A 22,644-nucleotide genomic window follows, 5' to 3' on the forward strand; every position below is an offset into this window, starting at 1 on the left:
TTGAGACTACTGTGTATCATTTTATGGTGCATGAATAATTCCAGTAGCATGTCTTGTTCCGCAGAAAGGTAGAAATGAGGATTCCATTCGTCACTCATACATCCTTCTTTTTGCCCAACAATGTAGGATGTTTCTCAGCTTCTAAAACAGCTATATTTTTGCTCCATTTTGTGTTCTGGCTGCAAACTAAAGGAAACCAACAAGTCCTGTGGTGGTGTGGGCAAGGTAATAGGGCAAGTACTATAGTAACAATCAGCAGCTTTTGAATTGAACTTGGCTGCAAACTAAAGGAAACCAACCAGTCCTGTGGTGGTGTGGGCAAGGTAATAGGGCAAGTACTGTAGTAACAATCAGCAGCTTTTGAATTGAACTATCACTGTTGCTGTTCCTGGCCAGATGCTGCAGGGCAGTCTGGGGTTATCGTGTTTCAGAACCTCATTACCCAGCATTTGCAGTGACACAGACAGCTCTTTCTTAGTTTGATGCTCTTTTTCTGTGCAAAGTGAAATATCCTAGTAGAAAGGAACAAGTGGACTCAGCTGCTAAGATGAGCTGTGCATTTTATCAAGCAGCGTGATGTGTCTACACAGCTGCAGACAGATGCAGAGCTCCTAGAGATTAAAATGATGGCTGAGAAGTGCTTAGTTAGGATATTTGGGCTGTTGGACTTTGGCCATTTCTATTGTGACCTCAGTCTGCATCAGGTCACCGCTTACAAAACTGTTTACACTGAGGTTTCCTTCTTGTGAGTGGGAAATGATTTCTTAGTGTATTTCTATTAGTTTCATTTTGTAGCATTTATATCTTTATACCATTCTTTTTTCTTTGTGATTTCTGTTTGCTGCAGCTGCAGCTTAGAGAACAGCGAACCCCAGACATGAGTCAGGAGGATCACACCGATTGCAATGTTTTAGTACAGTGCTTTAAGGAAGTCTTGAATGGCGGAAAAACTACATGCTGTATCATTAAGGACCTTGCAGTTCTATATCCTGATCTGTGGAATGGCAACCATGTGAATAGCCTTAGGATGAACATCGCTTTCTTGAACCTCATAAGTTTTACAGTATGAATGATTCTTTGTCAGAATCCTCTGTCTTCCTTTTCACTTTCTTCCTAGCCTTCAGTTTCTCTGAAACCCCCTCTGACTATTTTCCTACTTCCTCTGCACCATCTTCCACATTCTTGTGTCTTCTCATCTTCCCCTTGAGGAACAATTGTGTGATCACAGTGGTCCCACAGCTACTATTTTAAAAGATTTGTGTTTTCAAACTATTGCTTGATAGAACTTGATAGGTAAAGGTAAAGGTTCCCCTTGACAATTTTTGTCCAGTTGTGTTCAACTCTAGGGGCCGGTGCTCATCCCTGTTTCCAAGCCATAGAGCCAGCGTTTGTCCGGAGACAATCTTCCGTGGTCACATGGCCAGTGCGACTTAGACACGGAACGCTGTTACCTTCCCACCGAGGTGGTCCCTATTTATCTACTTGCATTTGCATGCTTTCGAACCGCTAAGTTGGCGGGAGCTGGGACAAGCGACGGGCGCTCACTCCGTCGCATGGATTCAATCTTACGACTGCTTGGTCTTCTGATCCTGCAGCACAGGCTTCTGCGGTTTAGCCCGCAGCGCCACCACGTCCCTTGATAGAACTTGATAGTTCTATTTAAAAGGTACAGTACTGTATTAGGATATCCTGATAACTGCTGGAAAATTATTATTGTTTAAATGTTCTTAAATGCATTTTCTTTGAGTTCTTAAGAATTTTTATTTCTTAAGAAAATAAGTATGGTGCTGGGGGAAGGAGAATACAGTAGTTATGTATGAATGAGTCAGTGCAGACACGTTTCAGTGAAGATTTAGTAACATTTTATCCCACAAGATTTTGTGGGGTGGCATTTGATATGCAGGACCAGTCCACTTTTGTTCTCTTTTGGTCCAAAACCTATCAGCATCAGTCAGTATTAAATATTGTTTTATCTTGCCATACCATTGTTGCCTTCTTTGACAATATTAAACATGTCCTCTAGTCATGTTTAGTCTGCAAAGAAAATGGCGCACATGCTGCAAGCTTCTCTAAATAGTTTTCTGAGACACAAAGGGCAAGCGGACTTTACTTTCACTTGGATGTAAGATTTAACAAAGAATATAATTTTTTTTTTTTAAGTCCCTGGAGGTTTTCAGCTGCACCCTTGATTTTTCTTTTTTTTAATTTAATTTAATTTTATTATTATTCATACATACAAACATATAAAACAACAAAGTAAAAGACAATAAAAATAAAACATCCATAAATATAGATCAGAGATTTCGCCATCATCTGGGTAATCTAATATCATCAACAGATTCTTGCAAATACTAATTCTCTATGATCATTTCTTCCCCTAAGTTCCTGTCTCTTTCTGGACACTATTTATTTATTTATTTTATTTAATTTATATGCCGCCCACTCTACCCAAAGGTCTCTGGGCGGCTTACAACATTTAAAATGCAATACAATTTAGAACAATTAAAATACAATTAAAATATATATTAAAATTGTCATCGGACCCACAACTAATATTATTTCAATTAAAAGCCTTCTGGAACAGGAATGTTTTGACCTGGTGCCGAAATGTCATCAGCGCCGGCGCCAGACAAATCTCAAGTCGGGAGGGCATTCCATAGTCTGGGGGCAGCTGCCGAAAAGGCCCTTTGTCTACAAGCCGTCCCTCTTACCTCCTTAAGGGACGGCTCTTTCAAAAGGGCCCCCTGGCTAGATCTTAACTGCCGGGTAGGTTCATATGGAAGGAGGCGGTCCTTCAGGTATCCAGAGCCCAAGCCGTTTAGGGCTTTATATGTCAAAACAAGCACTTTGAATTGGGCCCAGGCAGCAACTGGTAGCCAATGTAACTTATACAGAATCGGCTTGATATGTTCCCTGGCGGCTGCACCACTCACCAGCCACCCAGCTCGATTCTGGACCAGTTGCAGTTGCCAGACCGTCTTCAAAGGCAGCCCCACGTAAAGCGCATTGCAGTAATCTATGCGGGATGTTACCAGTGTATGTGTGACTGTCATGAGACTCCGCTCGTCCAGGTAGGGGCGTAGCTGGTATAATTTCCGCAGCTGAAGGAAGGTGCCCCTGGCCACCGAGTCCACCTGGGCTTCCAGTGTTAGACTGGGGTCCAGGAGCACCCCCAAGCTGTGGACCTTGTCCCTTAGGGGGAGTGTAACCCCATTCAGGGCAGGGAAATGGCCCTCCAGCCTGTCTGGTGAAGCACCCACTAACAGCACTTCCATCTTGTCTGGATTGAGTTTCTATTTATTAACCCTCATCCAGTCCATTATCAGGTCCAGACACGAGTTCAGCACAGAAACTGCCTCACCTGGCTTGGTGGAAAACGAGAGGTAGAGCTGAGTTTCGTCAGCATATTGCTGACTCCTCAGCCCAAACCTCCTGATGACCTCTCCCAGCGGTTTCATGTAGATGTTGAACAGCATGGGGGACAGTATTGAGCCCTGAGGAACCCCATGACATAACTGCCATGGGGCAGAGCAACTGTCCCCCAGCACCACCCTCTGGACACGGTCAGCCAGGAAGGAGCGGAACCACCGTAAAGCGGTGCCCCCAACTCCCAACCCAGCCATCCTGTCCAGAAGAACGCCATGGTCGATGGTGTCGAAAGCCGCTGAGAGGTCCAGGACTATCAACAGGGTCACTCTCCCTGTCTCTCTCCCAGCAAAGATCATCGTACAGGGCGACCAAGGCAGTCTCCGTACCAAAACCTGGCCTGAAACCCGATTGAAATGGATCCAGAAAATCCGTTTCCTCCAGCAGCGCCTGGAGTTGTCCAGCCACAACCCGCTCCAACACTTTGCCCAAATAAGGGAGGTTACATCATCTTCCAGCTTTCCTTTACTAAGTATCTCGGTTGATCTCGTATTGCATCTGAAGGCATATCTAGTTCTGCAATATCCAGTAGCTTCTTTAGTAGTTCCTCCATCGTTGATATTTGTCCATTCTTCCGGTTTGGGGCCCATAGTAATCTAGATGATGTGTATATATACAGTAGACTATTTTTTTATCAATGATCTCTGGCATTATATTCAGTAAAAACATTTCAGGAAAATTTCTTGTGACATTTCCCAAACCTATAACCAAATATTTTTTTTGCTTTTTCACATGACCACCATACGTGATAGTAAGTCCCTGGATTTATTTATTTTTTGTTTCATTTCCAACAAACATTACTGATCCTTTCTGACATTTTTGCCAATCTTACCAGAGTAAAATGCCATCTATAAAACATATAAAGGATATTTTCTCTTAAGATATACTGGTTTAATCAACTTATAATTATCTTTCCATATTTTCGTCCAGTCATCTATATCAATGTTATAACCAACGTTTTGTGCCCATTTGGGCACCCCTGATTTTGTTTTTAGCCGCCGCTTTGGTTGGACCTGTTTTGGAACATTATAGCAATTATATTTTGTGAGATCATTCCGGTATTTTTCTTCTTCAGTCATCTCTTTTGCTGGATGTTTCCTCTGTTTATTCTATGTTCTCCCCTTTAGATTATCCAAATCTATCTTTTCATCTTCCTGTGGTTTTTCTCTCCCCACCCCCAACTACCTCTCCCTTCCCCCCTTTTCCTAGCTTTTATTGGCCCCTCCAGGGCCTTTCAAGCGGTGCGTGCTCTGCACGAATAAAATCCTGCTCACCAATGGACACGACTGTTGCTTCTTTTGCCTGAGAGAGCAACATCAAACACACTCTTGCCCCAAATGTAAAAAACTTACTAAACCCGCTCTTAAACTGCAACTACAAAGACTTCGTTCGTACCTCTGGGGAAAATCTCTTAATCCGACTCCCATGGATCCAGTGAGATCTCCACGTCCGGAACATTGAGAAAACCCTCAGCCAGTTTCGAGCCCTATGACTCCTTCCCCTCGTCAGAAGGACCATTCAAAGTTGGCTTCGAAATCAAGCTTGACGTCCATGCCAAATTCTGATCTGTCCCAATGACTCCTAAGAAAAATAAAGATAAGGCTGAGCCTAGAAAGCCCAAGAAATCTTCAAAATCAACTCATGTAGACCCACCCCAATCAGGCCCACCCGAAACAGCTCTGCTGGACGACATTCTAAGGAAGCAATACGGCTGGAGAAATATTGCCTTTTCACCAGCCATATTGCCACAATATAGGCCGGATAATGGGCTCTAAGTCGTGTTTGATCGGACTCCCAGTGGAATTTCCTCCACCTGCGCTCTCGCTTCATTGCACACAGTTCAGAAGTATACCAAGGAGCTGTCTGGGCTCTGCTTGCAGGGAGAGGGCGCTTAGGTGCAATTGTGTCAGCCACCCGGGTCATCTCCCTATTCCATAGGATGAGCTGAGCTTCGACAGGCGTGCTGACCATATCAGACAGATAATCCCCCAGAGCATTCAGGAAACCATCCAGATCCATTAGTCTTCGAGGGTGGATCATCTTAATAGATCCCCCACCCTTGCAGAGGGGAATAGAAGCTAACAGACTAGACTTGACCAGGAAGTGGTCTGACCATGACAGTGGGGTCAAAAGCAGCCCCTCCACGTCCAAACCACCATCTTCCAGTCCCATTGAGAAAACCAGGTCCAAGTTATGGCCCTTCTCATGTGTCGAGCCGATGACACATTGAGATAGCCCCATGGTTGTCATGGCGGCCATGAAGTCCTGAGCCGCCCCAATCAAGGCAGCCTCAGCATGGATGTTGAGGTCCCCAAGCAACAGCCTTCCATATGAGCCTACCCGGCAGTTAAGATATAGCCAGGGGGCTCTTTTGAAAGACCCATCCGTCAAGGAGGTAAGAGGGATGGCTTGTAGACAAAGGGCCTTTTCAGCAGCTGCCCCCAGACTATGGAACGCCCTCCCAACTGAGATTCGTCTGGCACTGATGCTGATGACATCTGTGCCAGGCGAATCTCGGTGCCAGGTCAAAACCTTCCTGTTCTAGAAGGCTTTTAATTGAAATAATATCAACTGTGGGTCCTGATGCAATTTTTAGAGTATCTATTTTAATTGTATTTTAATTGTTTTGTCTTTTTATTGTTATTTTAATTGTAAGCCGCCCAGAGACCTTTGGGTAGAGTGGGCGGCATATAAGTTTAAATAAATAAATAAAATAAAATAAAATGAACACCAGGCAGCTCAGGCAGGGAGACTTGGGTGGTACACCAACAGAATCCCCAATCTGTCTCGTAAGCCCAACACACAATACATTAAATTCAGGAAGTATATCAGTTCTTCTGCATTTGAGCTCTAATGGCCCTGTGGACCTGCTCGTGGTCTTATGTTTTTTTGCAGTGGATGTGGTGTAACTGTCCAGGCTCAACTGTCTGTTATTTTCATCAGGTACCAGATGTAGCTCCTTTATTGCATATTTGCTTGAGAAGCTGTCCTTGGTGTAGCTGGTTATCTTATCAAAGAGGGAATCGGTAATATGTTTGTAGGGAGCCTTGCTATCCCTTTTATGGCTGCTGCGTTACAAATTGTAGTCTGGAATCAAGGAAGCACTTTATCTAGTAAAGCACACACTTTTCTAAAAAGCTTCATTAGAAAGAACTGAACTACCCCATTCACAATGAAGGTGATATTTTACCTTCTTTCTGAATTTTGTTCTGAGAAAACATGCTCTTTTATTATTCTACTTTGGATTTCATGTTTTCAGAAGGCATTGTTCCATGGAAGCTCCCATTAACAGGACAGAATTATGTCTTATGTGTTCAGATGATGGAGCAATGCATATTTGTTTTTAGCACTTATTATCAGTTGTGTTGCAGCTCTTTCACCTCTGTTCCTATGGATTGTCGCTGTGTTTCTTTTGCACATGAAGGAATAAGGAGAAAAAATGTTTTCAAGCATGTGCAGTGAGGAGCTCATGTGAATCCTATCTGCTCTGTCCTCTTATCTGGAAGTTCTTCTCCCTAATCTATGATATGGGGGAAGGGAGTCTGTCTTGAATTACTCCATGGTCAGGATATACATAGAAGCATTCAGTTTATTCTTCATACAGTATGTTACAGAGCACCCTTCAGGTGAGCCCAGCAGAACTGAAATCCTAATAATGTGATTTTTATTATTCACAATCAGTACCCATATATTGTTATTGTATATATGAAATCCTTATATATTATGAGGAAAAAGACTCTCAGCATTTGCCCCATCCTTTTCTGTTGTTTAGTGCTTGAAAGCAGAATTGGTCAGGGATAAGGGTAGGAACAGGACAAAATAGAACATACCAGTGACAGCAATCTCCATAATTTAAGGCTTGTGTTTAGGTGTCTGTCTCATCCTCTAATCCGTTTTATAAGGATGTCTGCATCTTTGCTGGTGATCATTAGTATAGTTATGATGATCCTTATGTCTCACACTTCTTGTATTTCTACAGACAGGTAAGGCTATGGTAGATTGTCTGGCATACATACTGTATAAAAAACACTTCTTAGCTCCGGTAAACACTCAAACATAAACCATTAAAGGGCAGGTTATTCCCCCCTGTTCCTTGGAGGACTTTTACTCACTGTGAGACAACTGTAGATTGATAAAGACAGCAGATCAGCCCCTGCTGTATGCCAAACAAACCCCCAAAGGCAGATGGCTTTTCTTAGACAAAGTAAATGCTCTTCTTGCAGACTTGATTCAAGTAGGTGCTTACTGTCCGCAGTAATGGTGTTATTTTCTTCTGTTTACTTCCCAAGGCTTCAGTTCGCATACATACTGTGATTGTGCAAGCTATTTGTATCACACTCTAGTGAATTTGGTGCCTTTGGAAAAGGGCCTAAATAGCAAAACAAAAAAAACCAAACCCCAAGATACTGTGAACATTTACCTTTTTGTCTGTCAAAAACAGTGCTTTCAGTTTATATTTCCTAGTCTTCTTTCCAGATGCCTCTTTTTCTTGGCAGTAATAACACTGATAATCCTTTCCAATTAGGGATCACATAATGAGCAGGATGACATCACAGCTATATATATAGCAAGTCAGGGTTGACAGACATTTTGATATTGAGTTAGGAGAGGGAAAAGGCAGCATTATTCTCACTCCTCATCCCTGAATGCTTTCACACAGTTTCACAGCAATAGTCAAAAACATACGGAAGGAAGGTTGGTTTTGCCACTGTTGAGAATGCACACATGAATGTGTAAATACTTGTTTTAAGTCCTTTGTTGTTCTAAAAAAGTTTAACAGAAGAAGTTGCTGGTGATAAGCAAGAGTTGTTTGTAGAATGATTGTGAGTGAGTATTCATATTCTCTTTCCCCCTTGTCTTCAAAGTATTTATAGTATTAATTTTGTCCACACATATATCCTTGATTCTGTTTCCTGATTAATATTTGTAAAGATTTACCGTATTTTTCCATGTATTAACACACATACACACATCCTGTTTTTCTGACCCCAAATTAAGAAATCTTAGCTTTGAGTATTCAGCCTCCGGGCTCAAACACTCAGACCATTCCAAGTCCTTGTTGAATCTGAGCACTGCCTACAGGCTCCACCTCCAACGAGGTGTGTTCCAATTGGTTTGTACAGTATCATCAGTTACATAAGGCTCATGATTGGAGGAAGCCTGTTTGCAGAGGCAAGGTATGGGTCGTTTTGTTCTCTCCTCAGCTTACTTCCGTGTATAAGACAGTCCTCAATTTTTAGTGTAAAGATTTTAGACAAAGTATCATCTTATACAGTGGGACATGGTGGTGCTGTGGGTTAAACCGCAAAAGCCTCTGTGCTGCAAGGTCAGAAGACCAGCCGTTGTAAGATTGAATCCACCCCAACAGAGTGAGCTTCTGTCTGCTTGTCCCAGCTCCTGCCAACCTAGCAGTTCGAAAGCATGTAAAAATGCAAGTAGATAAATAGGTACCACCACAGTGGCCACGTGACCATGGAAACGGTCTATGGACAAACGCTGGCTCTATGGCTTGGAAATGGGGATGAGCACCACCCCCTAGAGTTGGACACGACTGGACTAAATGTCAAAAGGAACCTTTACTTTTATCTATCGACTTACTGTATACCCGGAAAAATACAATACCTTTGAAGGCAAACAGTAGATGCTTTCTGTGAAGTCTGAGCCAGTCCTGTAGTGGATTTTCCTTTAGTGCCGTAATGATGTAAGATGCCTCCTTATTCATTATTCATAGTTTTTAAATATTGTCTTTTAATTATATTAATCAGTGTTGTGTACTCGTTGTTTTCAACTATAAACTTTGTCTTTCATTGTTGTAAGCAGCTTTGGGTCCTTTTCAAGGAGAAAGGCAGGGTAAGAATGAGAATGAATGAATGAATGAATGAATGAATGAATGAATGAATGAATGAATGAATGAATGAATGATCGATCAATCAATCAATCAATCAATCTCCATACCTCCATGCTGCCAGGAATCCTGGCAGAACAGAAAAGCTTGCTGGTAGTAACCTGAGTTTCCACATGCTGAATGTGAAAGAAAAACATGTGTCCTCTAGTATCAATCCAGTTCATCTCCACATCTCTGACGGTTCTATGGGAGAGCTGGTCTTCAGTTATGCTTTGTTGTTGTTTAGTCATTAAGCCATGTCCGACTCTTCGTGACCCCATGGACCAGAGCATGCCAGGCCCTCCTGTCTTCCACTGCCTCCTAGAGTTGGGTCAAATTCATGTTGGTAGCTTCGATGACACCGTCCATCCTTTGGAAGAAATTCCTTTTTTTTTCCTCATAAATTCCTTTAAGCTGCAGTCGGAAGCAACATTTCCTCTAATTTTCAGTCTGCCGGGCAGGGCTGTGCCCCTCATGCACATGACTTTACCCCATGTACGTGCAACTCTGTTTCTCGTGCACAAGGTTCTGTTGCAACGAGAACCAACAGGCTAAAACCAGTTGTTGTGAGTGCACAGAGTGCGGAAGGGGGTAGAATCATGTGCACAGATGCAGGTGCACACCTTAGAGCAGAGGTCTCAAACATGTGGCCCGGGGGCCATTTGCGGCCTGCCGGATGATATTTTGTGGCCCCCACCTTGCCTGTCCCCCCTGAAGCACCCATGCATCCAGCCTCACCTTGCTCGCTGGTTGTCTCCCAAGATAGTGCTTCTTGCACCCTCCATCCGGAACTGCAGCCTGCCAGCCAGCCCTCCTGTCTGCCGGCTAGCAGGCTGCAGTTCCGGATGGAGGGTGCAAGAGGCGCTGTCTTGGGGGAGAGCTGGCAAGTGAGGTGCACTGCCAGCCCTTTCCCCCGAGCGCCTAAGCTGCTGCTGAGTGATGCCCGAGAGCGGAGCTTGCTTCCGGCCCATCCTCAAAGAGCGCCTCCAAACTGCCAACAGCTGCCGTCACCTCTTCCAGGGAAGCACCTCTCTGGCTCTCTTTCTCTCTCGGCACCCCTAGCACCAGCGAGCCAGCGCCCAGCAGTGCTTCCACCTCTTCCTCCTCGCAAAGTTTGCTCCTCTGTCGGGGTGAGGTGTGTGCCTTTTTTGCTGCTGCGTGCACCTTTTTTTGAGGGGGGAAACTCAGAGGAAGGTTGCCAGACCTCAGTGTGTGTGTATGTGTGCGCGCACCTGTGGGATGCCCACCCCATTCTGTAAATTTCACGGGTACCAATGGTGACTTTTCTCTTTTGGCAAGGCAATTCTGTGAGGGGTTGTTTTTTTTAATGTCGTGCCCTCCTTCCCCCCCCCCCCCGCTAGGCAGTCACCGGCACTCCCTCCCTTCTCTGCTTCTTCGTCCTGCTGCTGGTGGTGGTGGTGGTAGTGAAGAAGGAGGCGGAGGGGGTCGTGGCCAGTGACGAGGGCTCGTGCGCCCCTCCTCCTCCTCCTCGGAGCCCCAGCCGGGCTAAGGAAATTCCTGGGCGGCTTCCATGGGCTCTTGCTTTGCTTGGCGGAAAATCTGATGCAGCCCAGCTTCACCTAGACGCTGCCTCCAGCGGCCTCTAGGTAAATTGAGTTTGAGACCCCTACCTTAGAGGGAACCTTGCTGGGACAATGGTTCCTTATAGTTTGGAGGACCATGCATCCCCACGGTGGCATGTGGTTCCTGGGCCTCTGCTCCAAACATGCTGAAAAGTAGAAAGACCTGCTTCTTCAAAATGCGTTGCTTGCTTGATGTTTTTTGTCCACTTTGGTTGCTTGAAATGTATTGGATCAGTTCTTCACCACATTTCAGTGTCAGATAGAGAAAACTCCAAATGTTTGCTTTCAGTGATCACCTAGTTTACCTGAAAGAAGTGTGTTCAGAAGGATCAGGAAGGTGGAGAGGATTGGCCTTAGGAATTTACTCCCTCTAAACCCAGTTTTACCCTCTTATAGCCATGAAATGTTCATGTCTCCTAGCTTATCCTGCATATGGATATAGAACTGCCTCTGCAGTTTAGATAAATAATGAAAGGTCGCAAAGAAACCTACAGCAATCATTGTCCAGGTTTAAGAACTATTCCTGTTTATTCCCTAACTCCACTCCTCCAGCCTTTTGTACACATTTTGCTAACTAACCTTGGATATCTTCGTTGTGACCTTCATCTGTAGATACAGGGGGGAAAGTTAAGAATTAGGAATAAAAATACAATGAAATGGTATTGGAAAGGTGGTACTTGGTAACCTTGAGGAAGGGGGGATCACATTTGCCTATCAGCCTCTTTCTTTTCTCACGCAAACATTTTTCTTGTTGGAAATACTGCGTTTATTTATCTCTTAGTCATCTACAGTGATGCCTCACACAGCGAGGGTTAATCCGTCCCGGATTAACCCTCGCTGTGTGAAACATCACTGAGCGGTGAGAAAAAACCCATTGGAACGCATTAAACATGGTTTAATGCGTTCCAATTGGGCCGAATACTCACCGTTCAGCAGTGCTTCCCTGTGGCCGGCAGCCATTTTCGCGCCCTCCCCTCGCTGAACGAGGGCACGAAAATGGCTGCGATCAGATGTCCGGCGAGTCCAAAATGGCCGCCGGAACAGCTGAAATGGGCGGCCGCAGTGTTTTCGCGCCCTTGGTAGGCGAGGGGAGGGCGCGAAAACGCTGCGCGCAGCCATTTCGGCTGTTCCGGCAGCGTTTTCGCGCCCTCCCTTCGCTTACCAAGGGCGCGAAACGCTGCGCATGGCCATTTTGGGGTCGCGCAGCAGCCCTTTTGGACCCGCCCACCAGCTGATCAGCGGGTCGCAAAGCGAAGGTCGGTAAGCGAATCGCTTACCTACCTTCGCTCTGCGATTTTTGCCCATTGGGGGCATCGCTCTGCGATCGCATTAGCGATCGCAAAAGCATCACCGTAGAGCGAATTCATCGCTCTACGGTGCGCTCGTTCTGCGAGGCACCACTGTATGTGTGTATGTAAATCTTGGAGGATGGATACATTGAGATACAGGTCTTTTGCCTCCACACCCCACTCCTGTTACTGAGTATATACAGTACAGTAATTCAAGACTCAAACAAGGTTGGGGAAAAGAAGCTCTCATTGAACAGCTGTCTCAGTGAAAATCCCATTGTTAATTTCCATGGACATAGCATTCTAGGCAGCTATATTTTAAAATCTACAGTATTTGTAAACAAATAAGGATCTGTGTAATTTAACAATCTGACTCTCTTAAAGTCAATTTGCTTTAACTTGGTTTTTGCTTTTTGACGTTATAGTCAAAACTGTCTCAACTCTTCACATCTGTCCTATTAAATATGATCCTAACATTTTTGTGCCCTTTCTAAACTTTTCCCCTGTTCCCTCATGAGCAACTTTTTTCCTGTTGCCTTATGACTTTTAACTTCTTATAGGTAGAAAATGTGATTGACCAATTGTCAAGGCTCAGAAAGTATGCATTAGGATCAATATGTGCATGAAATTTGCCAACATTTGTGTGTGGTTTCTGAAAGTTAAATCTGATTTTTGCAGAATATATCTGATTCTCATGTATGTATGTATGTACTGTATGTATTTTCATTTTCAATTCTACACTGCCCATTTAGTATTCCCACTCCTTGGGTGGTTCACAGTACAGTATATAGTAAAATCATTAGAATACTATATAATTATAAAAAATGCATACAAATATAAGATTTAAATGGGTGAGAGTGTTTTAATAATAGCAAATTGGAAGAGCATAGTTTAGCTTAATTGTTTCAAATGTTCTAGTTCTATCTGTTCTCTGTGTGTAACTCCTGCATGTGGTTATTTTTTCACATGTCCAGAGACCTGGAAACATTGTGTGGGAATGGCAATTTTTCCTCATTATATCCTTATGCTTTGACAGCTAGTGTAGTGTTGGAAGTGGAAAATGTCTTAGATCATAAACCAATAAACCAGCATGTGACTCATCATCCCTTAATGTATTATCAGGCTGTTAGATTACATGTTAGGGTGCAGCACAGAAGTAATTAATGGGGAGGGCACGGAAGCCAGAGATCAGAGTAAAGACAAAAATGAAGGTCATCCAGTGAACTGCATTAGAAGGCTAATGGCCGTTATTTTGGCTTGAATGTCCTCGCGGTGGTCTATTGCTTCTGTATTCCATCACCAATTCCTAAAGAACTAAACTGTTTTAGCATTGATTGATGACGCATTCAGAAGTTTCAGGTGTCAGAGGCTGCAGCTTCCTTTGGATGGTAGTTCTTTCTCCAAATAACAGAGGAGAGGTTGACCTTGGAGCTTGTAGAGTCAGCTTTCCTTTGAAAATCAGTTTTTAAAAAAACATTGACTTTGTAAGTGGCTATTTTGAATGGATGGAACATGCATTTTTCTAAGAAGATGCTGTTAAACATCTGCATTCCTTCTGGTGAGAAACCAGCGAACCATGGTAGGCCAGCAATGAGTTGTCTTCAAGTGGGTGACCATTTCTGGTTCATTTTTTGTTATTTGTTCTCATCTGGTAGGATTTATTTTTCTGTGGCTAGGAGTAAATTTTTACCAATAATAAGAAACAACATATTGTTTATGCTGTAGAGCTTTAAAGATTCTTTACAGACATACCCTACTCCTTCTATGGAAGCAACTTTAGACTCTGGTTTTTCAGAGAAGATGCAGTTTATTGAAGTTCTACTTTAAAAACTAAGGAATTACTTCCATTTTAGCCATCTCTTAAGTAGTTTTGCTGCAGATGTCAAATTTTAGATGGGAGGCGAAACTGATTTTCCTTGGCGCAGAAGGAGACTTGGTATCTGATACAGTTGGCCCAGCTCTGATTAGTGGGCTGCTGCTACTGGACTTCACTTGTCAATCTGATGTGTAGATAATGGTATTTCCCAGTCCTTGGTTTGGAAACAGGACTGCATCCAAGTAACAAGACCTTATTAGCCATTTAGTCTCATGGTGTCATTATATTCCCAGTAGAAGGGAATACCACATAGAAGATTAATTCCTGTGTTAGCAAATCCTTATGAAAATAGAAGATGGTAGAACAGTGCTGGTATAAATGAAAATTAAATCAATGGCTCAGAGCTGCTTTCTGACAGCAAGTTCAACATGTGGTGAAAACATCTTAACTTAGTTCAAAAAAGATTTCATCCTGCCTCCTTAAGATTTATTCTGGAACTTGTACATTTTTCATTAATGTTTTCAATCTCATTGAAGCTGTTATAAAATCATAAAATAATTGGGTTGGAAGGGGCCTATAAGGCCATTTAGTCCAACTACTTGCTCAATACAGGAATCAAAATCAAAGCACATCTGACAGATGGTGGTCCAATTTTCTCTTGGGTGCCTCCAGCACCGGAGCGCTCATCGCCTCCCAAGATAATTGGTTCCATTGTTGTACTGCTTTAATATCAGTTTTTCCTGCTATTCAGCCTAAATCTGGCTTCCTGTAATTTAAGCCAGTTATTACATGTCCTGCACTCTGGGATGATCAAGAACAGATCCTGCCCTGCTCTGTATGGCTATCAAGTATTTGAAAAGTGTTGTCATATCACCCCTCAGTCTTCTTTTATTAAGGCTAAACATGCCCAGTTTTTTCAGTGTTACTGTACTAATTTGAGCCTAAGTTCTTGTGTTTTGATTGGTTTTATGTTATCATTGTGTTTTAAAAGAAATTATAATGGTGATTGTGCCAGCATCTTTGCCACAATTCTTCTGTTATTTCTTCGGTATGCTTAAGTTTTTATAAGCCACCACCACAAATTAAAGTCATCTGGTCTAGCATGTGTCCAGCATGAACCTTTTATTAATATGTTTGACATAATTTTGGTGGAGCTAAGCATCAAGTTTTTAAAGTTTTAAATTGATTGAAAAATACAGTACAGTTTTCCTCGCACTATCTGTGCCCAGGAATGAATAAATTCGAAATAAGACTTTTACAATTTTTATTAGACATGTTTTATTTAAAATAATTTTTTAAAACAGCCCTATATGATGATGGTCTTAATTTAAAATTACTATCGCACAAATATCTTGTTATGAAATGGGATTATGGATTCTAATTCTATATTATGAGACAGTGACTGAAATCTTGTTCTTTAGCATAGTAGGTCACAGTAGAGCAGGCCTACTGAATCAGTGGGGATTTGATGAGTCAATTTCTCTGTAGATTCCATTGATGCAATGGGCCTATTCTAGTTGTGATTTGTTACGCTAAAGTCACAAACTAAATTAGGTCCATTTGAATCGATGGAACCTACTGTGACTTACTGTATAGCAGGATTTCATCTAATGTAATCTTTGAAAGTTTTATAAACAGGATTCAATAGTTTTAAAATCAGGGCCTCAATCTGGTTCTATAGGCTTCTGTATAGATTATTTAGGTTAATGTTTTTGCCTTCCCTAATACTTAGTCTAGTAATAACCATCAGAAAAAAAATTATAGGTCTCAGATTGGGTTTGTGTCTCCAGTTTATGAAATTATGAAATAGCAAACTTGATCAACTCTGTTTTCCATTTCTAACTGACATTATTCTTGACCCTCCCCCTTCAGCATGACAGTATCAGTAATTCGTGGGAATCCTAATCTCTAGGATTGCTTTCAATAGTTAACCTCAGTAGTATTTGTTCCTTCAGAGTAGCAACCCTAGCTGTTATCTGCAACTTTGTGTAGAAGTCAAGCCTATACATCCCTCTTTGAAACACTCATTTTTCAGACAGTGGAAATGTCAGGAATGTAGTATTATTGGAGATAGTATAGACAAAGAGATAGGGAAGGATATGTATTAAGGTCCTACCAAGCAAGGGGAAAATCATTCTTTTAATCCTATTACATACATTGTACTTAAACTGGCATATACCTGGATGAGCAGAGCCTGGCAGCAATCACACATGCATTGGTAGCAACCAGATTGGACTATTGCAACACACTATACGCGGGGCAGCCTTTAAAGGTGGTCCAGTGACTGCAACTGGCACAGACCCAGGCTGCATGGCTGGTAAGTGGTGTTGCTGTGTGGACTCATATCATGCCAGTTCTGAAAAAAGTACACTGGCTGCTGGTTGCTGCTCGGGGCCCAATTCAAAGTACTTGCGCTGACATATAAAGCCCTAAACGGCTTAGGGCCTGGTTACCAAAAGCAGGGGTCCCCAACCTCCGGTCTGCGGCCCAGTGCCAGTCAGAAGGCTTCCTTGAACTGGGCTGTGGGCACGGATCTCTGCCCCCCGCACACACGCAGCAGAGCAAATCAACATTCTATCATGCATTTCTTAAAATGGGGGCAGCCCAAACAATTATAACTTTGAAGCTAGACTTTCGATCAGCACAAACTATGGCACGGATGTAGGAGTCTGCTTTTGCTCCATGGCAAATTTAGGGAAGTTTGGGCAAAGAGTTTTTGAGTTACGATTTTTAAAAAAAGGAAATCTGTTTTACCACTCAAACCCCAGAAGGAACCCTAAAGACCAATCTAATTTATCCGGGCTCCAGAAGCTGAAATATTAATCCTTAAAAAAGGCCTTTCAAAAGGAAAAAGCAACCAGTCCACTTCATTATAAGACTGAGCATACATGAAACTGGTTTATCAGCCAGAATATTACAAAGTAGTAGCTTGCAGGCCCGAAACAGAAATATTTGGAGGGTTTTCTTTTGTTTGCTTGTGTGTTTGTTTGTTTGTTTTTTTGAAGAGTCAAAGAAACAAGCTTGTTTTCAGTAAACATTTCAGGTTTTCTGAGAGCAGACTTCTGACACATCTTCAAAAGGGAAATCAGCTCCTAGTTTGGGGCAGTCTGAAGTTTTGATACTGTCAATCAGGACCCACTTAGCTGACTCTCGAGAAAACCTTTTCTCCTTCCTGGCCAATCAGGCATTGGTTCTCAGAAAGGGATTCTGAGTCTTATTTTAAAATTTTAAAATATTTCTTAAAAAAATATAGAGACCAAATATCAAGAAGTTTACTTAAATGACTTTTTTGCTTTGTGGCTGAGAATAGTCTTACTCTTTTAGCAGAGCTTTGGTGCTTATACCCTGCCATAGTTTTAATCATTCCACCTGTCTTATCATTGTATGATTATTTGGTAATTAAGAAAAAAAAAAACAAAGAAGTTATCTGCCATCATGTCACTTCTGATATGTAGTGAATGTCCAATCATTAACAGCTCTGCTCAGATCTTGCAAACCAAGAGCTTCTCATGTTACACTGTTATCTCTTCCTGCTGTCTCTCCTCTTAGCAATATTGTCTTTTCCAGTAAGTTCTGCTCAGGTCTTGTAAACTAACAACTTTGGTTTCCTTTATTGAGACAATTGGTCTCATGCCAAATCTTCCTCACTTCCTGCCACCCCACTTTTCCCAGCACTATTGTCTTTTCTGGTTAGTTGAGGGTTTTTTTCATTATACAGTATATGCATCGTAGGATAGCCTCAGTTTCCTCATGTTTGCTCTAATGAGAGTTCAGGCTTGACTTTTTAGCACTCGTTCTTCTGCCTTTCTGGCTATCTCTGGTATCTCCAAGGCAGTGGTCGGGGACAGGGGTAAATTACCCCAAATGGGGTAAAAGTGAAAATCCTGGGGGTAATGAGCAGAGTGCTACCCCCCCATCCACCCCCACCCTCTGCAGCCAAACCTCAAATTGTAAGCCACCTCTCCCTGTCACTTCCTTAGTTGCAGCAGGGCACTTGTAAATCCTCCATTCTTTCAGAGATCAGAGATAAGCCTGCTTGATTGATTACAGCTGTGGATTAGCCCCGGGCAATCAATCAATCTGGGGCTTCTGAATGACTGCTTCCTCCGGAAATGACTGCAAGCAAGCAGGAGGAGGGAAAGGATCAGGTTAATGAGGGAAGGAGGGAAAGAAGGTGCGAGAGACTACAGGCTTCATCAACCTTATTTAAATGTATGGAGAAAATGGAGGGAGGGAGGGAGAGTGGGTGGGTGGAGGGATGGATGTGTGTGTGTGTGTGTGTATGTGTGTGTGAGAGAGAGACTGACTCAAAACTATGAAAAAGTACAGGCAAGCAAAATAGAAAGCTTGAATTAAGAGGGGGGGGCGGAAAGAGTGGCTTTTTAAGATGCTGTCTAGGTTTATCATTGCTTTCCTTCCAAGAAGCAGGCATCTTTGATTTTCGTGGCTGCTGTCACCCTCTGCAGTGATCATGGAGCCCAAGAAAGTAAAATCTGTCACTGCCTCCATATCTTCCCCTTCTGTTTGCCAGGAGGTGATGGGACCAGTGGCCATGATCTTAGTTGTTTTGATGTTGAGCTTCAGACCATTTTTTTGCGCTCTCCTCTTTCACCCTCCATTAAGAGGTTCCTTAAGTCCTCATCGCTTTCTGCCATGCTTTTGCATAGTCAATGAAGCAGAAGTAGATGTTTTTCTGGAAGTCTCTGTCTTTCTCCATAATCCAGCGCATGTTAGCAATTTAGTCTCTAGTTCTTCTGCCCCTTCAAAATCCAGCTTGTACTTCTGGGAGTTCTTGGTCCACATACTGCTGAAGCCTACCTTGTAGGATTTTGAGCATAACCTTGCTAGTGTGTGAAATGAGTGCAATTGTACAGTAGTTGGAGTATTCTTTGGCACTTACCTTCTTTGGGATTGGGATGTCGACTGATCTGTTCCAGTCCTCCGGCTACTGCCGAGTTTTCCATTGATGATGATAAAAAAAGCACACTGGTCCTTTGATATTGGGCTGTGGCACCAGGGTGGGTGACATGACCTTTAGCCTGGTTTGTTCCTTTTTGCAGACAACACATAGAATGATTAAAGTGGTAGGGAAAGCCCCCCCCTTTTGTGTTGGCTGTCTCTAGCAAGCATGTCATTGCTAGCACCACTCTGGCAGCCACTGATGATTATTAAATCTTCTGCGAGCTAGCAAATATTTTATGCAACTTGCTAGGCACGTTGGACACCTTACTACTCCCTATACCACACCATGGCTGGAGTGCAGTGTGTTCCAGCAAAAGTAGTGCACATCTTTATCAAATTTGGTGCATCCTGCTAGTTCGGTACACAGCCTGTGTAGATTCAATAATATTTTTAATTCAAATAATGTATGATTTCCTTCCTTTTGAATCAAGGGGATAATGTTGACATATATAAATTTTGGGGGGATAAAAGGTAAAAATGTTCCCTGACCCCTGCTCTAAGGCTGTCCTGCAACAACACATTTCAAATGAGTTGATTTTTATCCTTTTTCCCTCTTCACTTTCTTTCACGTGGTATGGATGATTTTGACCTTGGTTTCCCATAACAATCTTTGCTAACTCCCAGCTCTCCCCCCCCTTTTTTTAAAAAAAAATTCAAAAAGTGAGGGGAGATCTTTTGGAAAACATGCATGCAACATGTTTCTAGAGCTTTTGATGTAATACATTGTTTTCCTCAGATTGCCTACTCCAAGGAAAGGGTTTAGAAACTGGAACAACCTTCTAGTCTGCATTCTGCACAGTGGGCGTGGGAATATTAGTTTACCTGAGAAATTAAAGGGTGTGTTTGTTTCTCCATTGTATGTGTTACACTTACTAGCACCTTTGCTCCATCATTTAAATCCAAAAACAGCGCTTCAAAATACATTGGCACAGAGGGACTACAGCCACACCCCAGCTATTCTTGCTTTTTCCCTCTTTCAGCAACCATAGTACAGATCATAGTGCTCATTTTCCTGTAGCACTGCAGGAGTATTCTATTGGAATATGTGTGTCGTGTATGTATATGTAAACTTCTGTTTTTAAAAGGCAGGAAATTCAGTTCTTCAAAAAACCTCTGATTTATGAATGTGGGATATTGTGCTTCTGTATCCACAATTCAGAATGTCAGGGGATGGTATTTTGAATTGTGAATACAGAAGCAAAATATCCCACATTCATAAAGTTACTCCAAGCAAAGTGTAATTCACAAAGTGACACAGAGTATGGGAAAATCCCAGAAGCTGGCTCTCTTGTTTTTCACTTCTCACTCGAACACAAAGCAGCTGTCAGGGCTATTTTTTACAGATGTGATGGTAGTGAGCACAAGAGGGTATCCTATAGACCAGACCTGGGCAAAGTGCGGCCCAAGGGCCACATACGGCCCGCAAGCCGCTCCTGTCCGGCACATGGACAATTTTGAACATCAAAACCATTTATAGCTTTTTGTCTAAAGTTGAACAGTTGCTTATCTTTAACATACCACAAAAAACTCTTTAGTATTTGAGAAGATTAACAAGTTTAAAATAAAAGCAATCATAACATCGCTGTTTCATTTTATTTTTAAGTAAAGTTTGTTTGGCCCCCGAACACAGTTCAGATTTTTCATGTGCCCCCCCTATAGAAATTAATTGCCCACTCCTGCTGTAGACCATCTGGACTGCTGCTATTGGTGTTGTTACTATTCAGGCTGCCCTTTGTCGGCATTCTTTTTCCTGTTGGCAATACAGGCACAGTACCTTGCAGCAATATCAGGACATTTAGTGATGTTTTGATCATGGATACAGGAGCACAGTACACATTCACACCGGATATTTTTTTTTGAAGAATTGAATAAAGATGAGTACTTGAATAAAGATGAGTGGTTCAGCATGGATCACTGAATCGGGCCCACAGGTGTTGTGCGGGCGCCCGGGATTCTGCACGCAACCTCATCCTGCAGTCACCCTGTCAGGAGCAGCACCCGGGGCTTCCCTGCTGTTCTTCCTCCTCTGAGTAGGCATCCACAGGAGGAGAACAGGGTGCAAAATCTGGGGTGCCTGCAGAATACCTGTGGACCCGATGCAGCCAACCACGCCAAACTGCTATCTCTAGTGGTTGTTGTGGGTTTTTCGGGCTTTTTGGCCATGTTCTGAAGGTTGTTCTTAACATTTCGCCAGTCTCTGTGGCCAGCATCTTCAGAGGACAGGAGTAGCACTCTGTGCTTTGGTGCAGTTTGTTTGGGAGTAGAGTATTTATAGCTGTGGGATCAGCTTTTATCCTTTTCAGGAGATGGGTGATTATGGTGATCAGTGTGTTTTTGTTGTGGCTGTATTGTGATAAGGAGGAGAGATGATCTGTCACAGTGATTGATGGGTTTTGTTCGCTGGTCTTTTGTGTGTAGTGATCACCGGTTCTTGTGGCTGGGTAGAGTTCATTGACCTTTTGCAGGCTGCTATCTCTAGAATTGAATGTTACTACTATATGGTAGCACATACCTATGCTATGTTAGCTTGCTTTAATTCACTGCTGAAATTCAGGCTAGTAGAGTTATGCCAGTAGACATAGCTAACAGGATTCTGGCTGCTCCTATTTAAATTGAGTCTTTTGAAATAGCCGCTTAATTCAAGTCCATCCTGTTGTCACCCACAATAATTATTCCATCTAGTTTGTGTACCTTGCATTTTTGCCTTTCCTTTCTTCCATCAGTTTTTGAGTCTCTTTATATTTTAGGTGGTAATCTTTAGCAATCTGTAATTGGAAAATTGTTCAAATTAAACCTGTCTGTTAATAGCATAGTCCCTTACAAGGTTATTGTAATTTAAAATATCCAAGTCTTCAATCTTATTCGGTCTTATGCAGGTTTCTATATAGTGCAAGGCTTAACCAGCTTTGAAAAAGATATTTCATTGTACAAACACTTCCTAATTTTATATATTATATCTTAAATATAGTTGAAAATATGATTCTCTTTGAAAAGATACTCTCCTAGCTCATTTTTGTATCAATACAGTACTTACTCAGTATATAGGAATTTGTAATTTTTCTAGCTCCTAATGAAAGTAAAGTCTCAAGATTATCAAAGATAGCTGATGGGCCTTTTGTTTTAATGCACCATTAAACTGTCTAAACTTTATTTTTCTTGCATTACTGATTATTGTTGATTAGTCAGTCCATGCTGGAAGACTTTATTTCCCACTCCCCACCTTTGCTTGGATGAATTGGGGCAAACTTACACTCAAGCTTAAAGTAGTCTCATAAAAACAGCAGGACATGTTTGTCCATTTTATTAACCATTGATTTTTTTTTCCTAACCATTGAATGCCATTGATTTTAGTGGTTTCTACCTAGAGCATGAGAAAACCTAAATACAATCCCAGCCATACAGTTCTGGCCTTTTTAATCTTCTGATTGATAAAATGGAAGGTTCCCATAATTCTGTCATTTAAGATTAACTGTCACCTCTACTTCAAGTTCTATCTTATATACAGTATATGAGTACTCCTGCCTTCCACAAGAAACAAGGTGCTGCAGGGATGGAGTTGACCCTCTATGAACTGTATTGTTTTGTCCTTTATCTATTCTGAAATCATGCAAGGAGCTTAAGAAATGTTGGTTGGCGTGCATTTTTGTTGCTAGGTCATATGTGATTTTGTTAGCTTATGTTGCT

General features: G+C 42.4%; 1 protein-coding gene across 1 annotated transcript in view; it reads left to right on the forward strand.

Annotated features, from left to right (window-relative positions):
• MEX3C (mex-3 RNA binding family member C) overlaps positions 1–22,644 on the forward strand; it is a 45,853-nt gene that overhangs the window by 18,740 nt on the left and 4,469 nt on the right. The gene's annotated exons all lie outside the window — the stretch shown is intronic.

The sequence above is a fragment of the Pogona vitticeps genome, chromosome 2 (assembly GCF_051106095.1).
Source record: "Pogona vitticeps strain Pit_001003342236 chromosome 2, PviZW2.1, whole genome shotgun sequence".
NCBI lineage: Eukaryota > Metazoa > Chordata > Lepidosauria > Squamata > Agamidae > Pogona > Pogona vitticeps.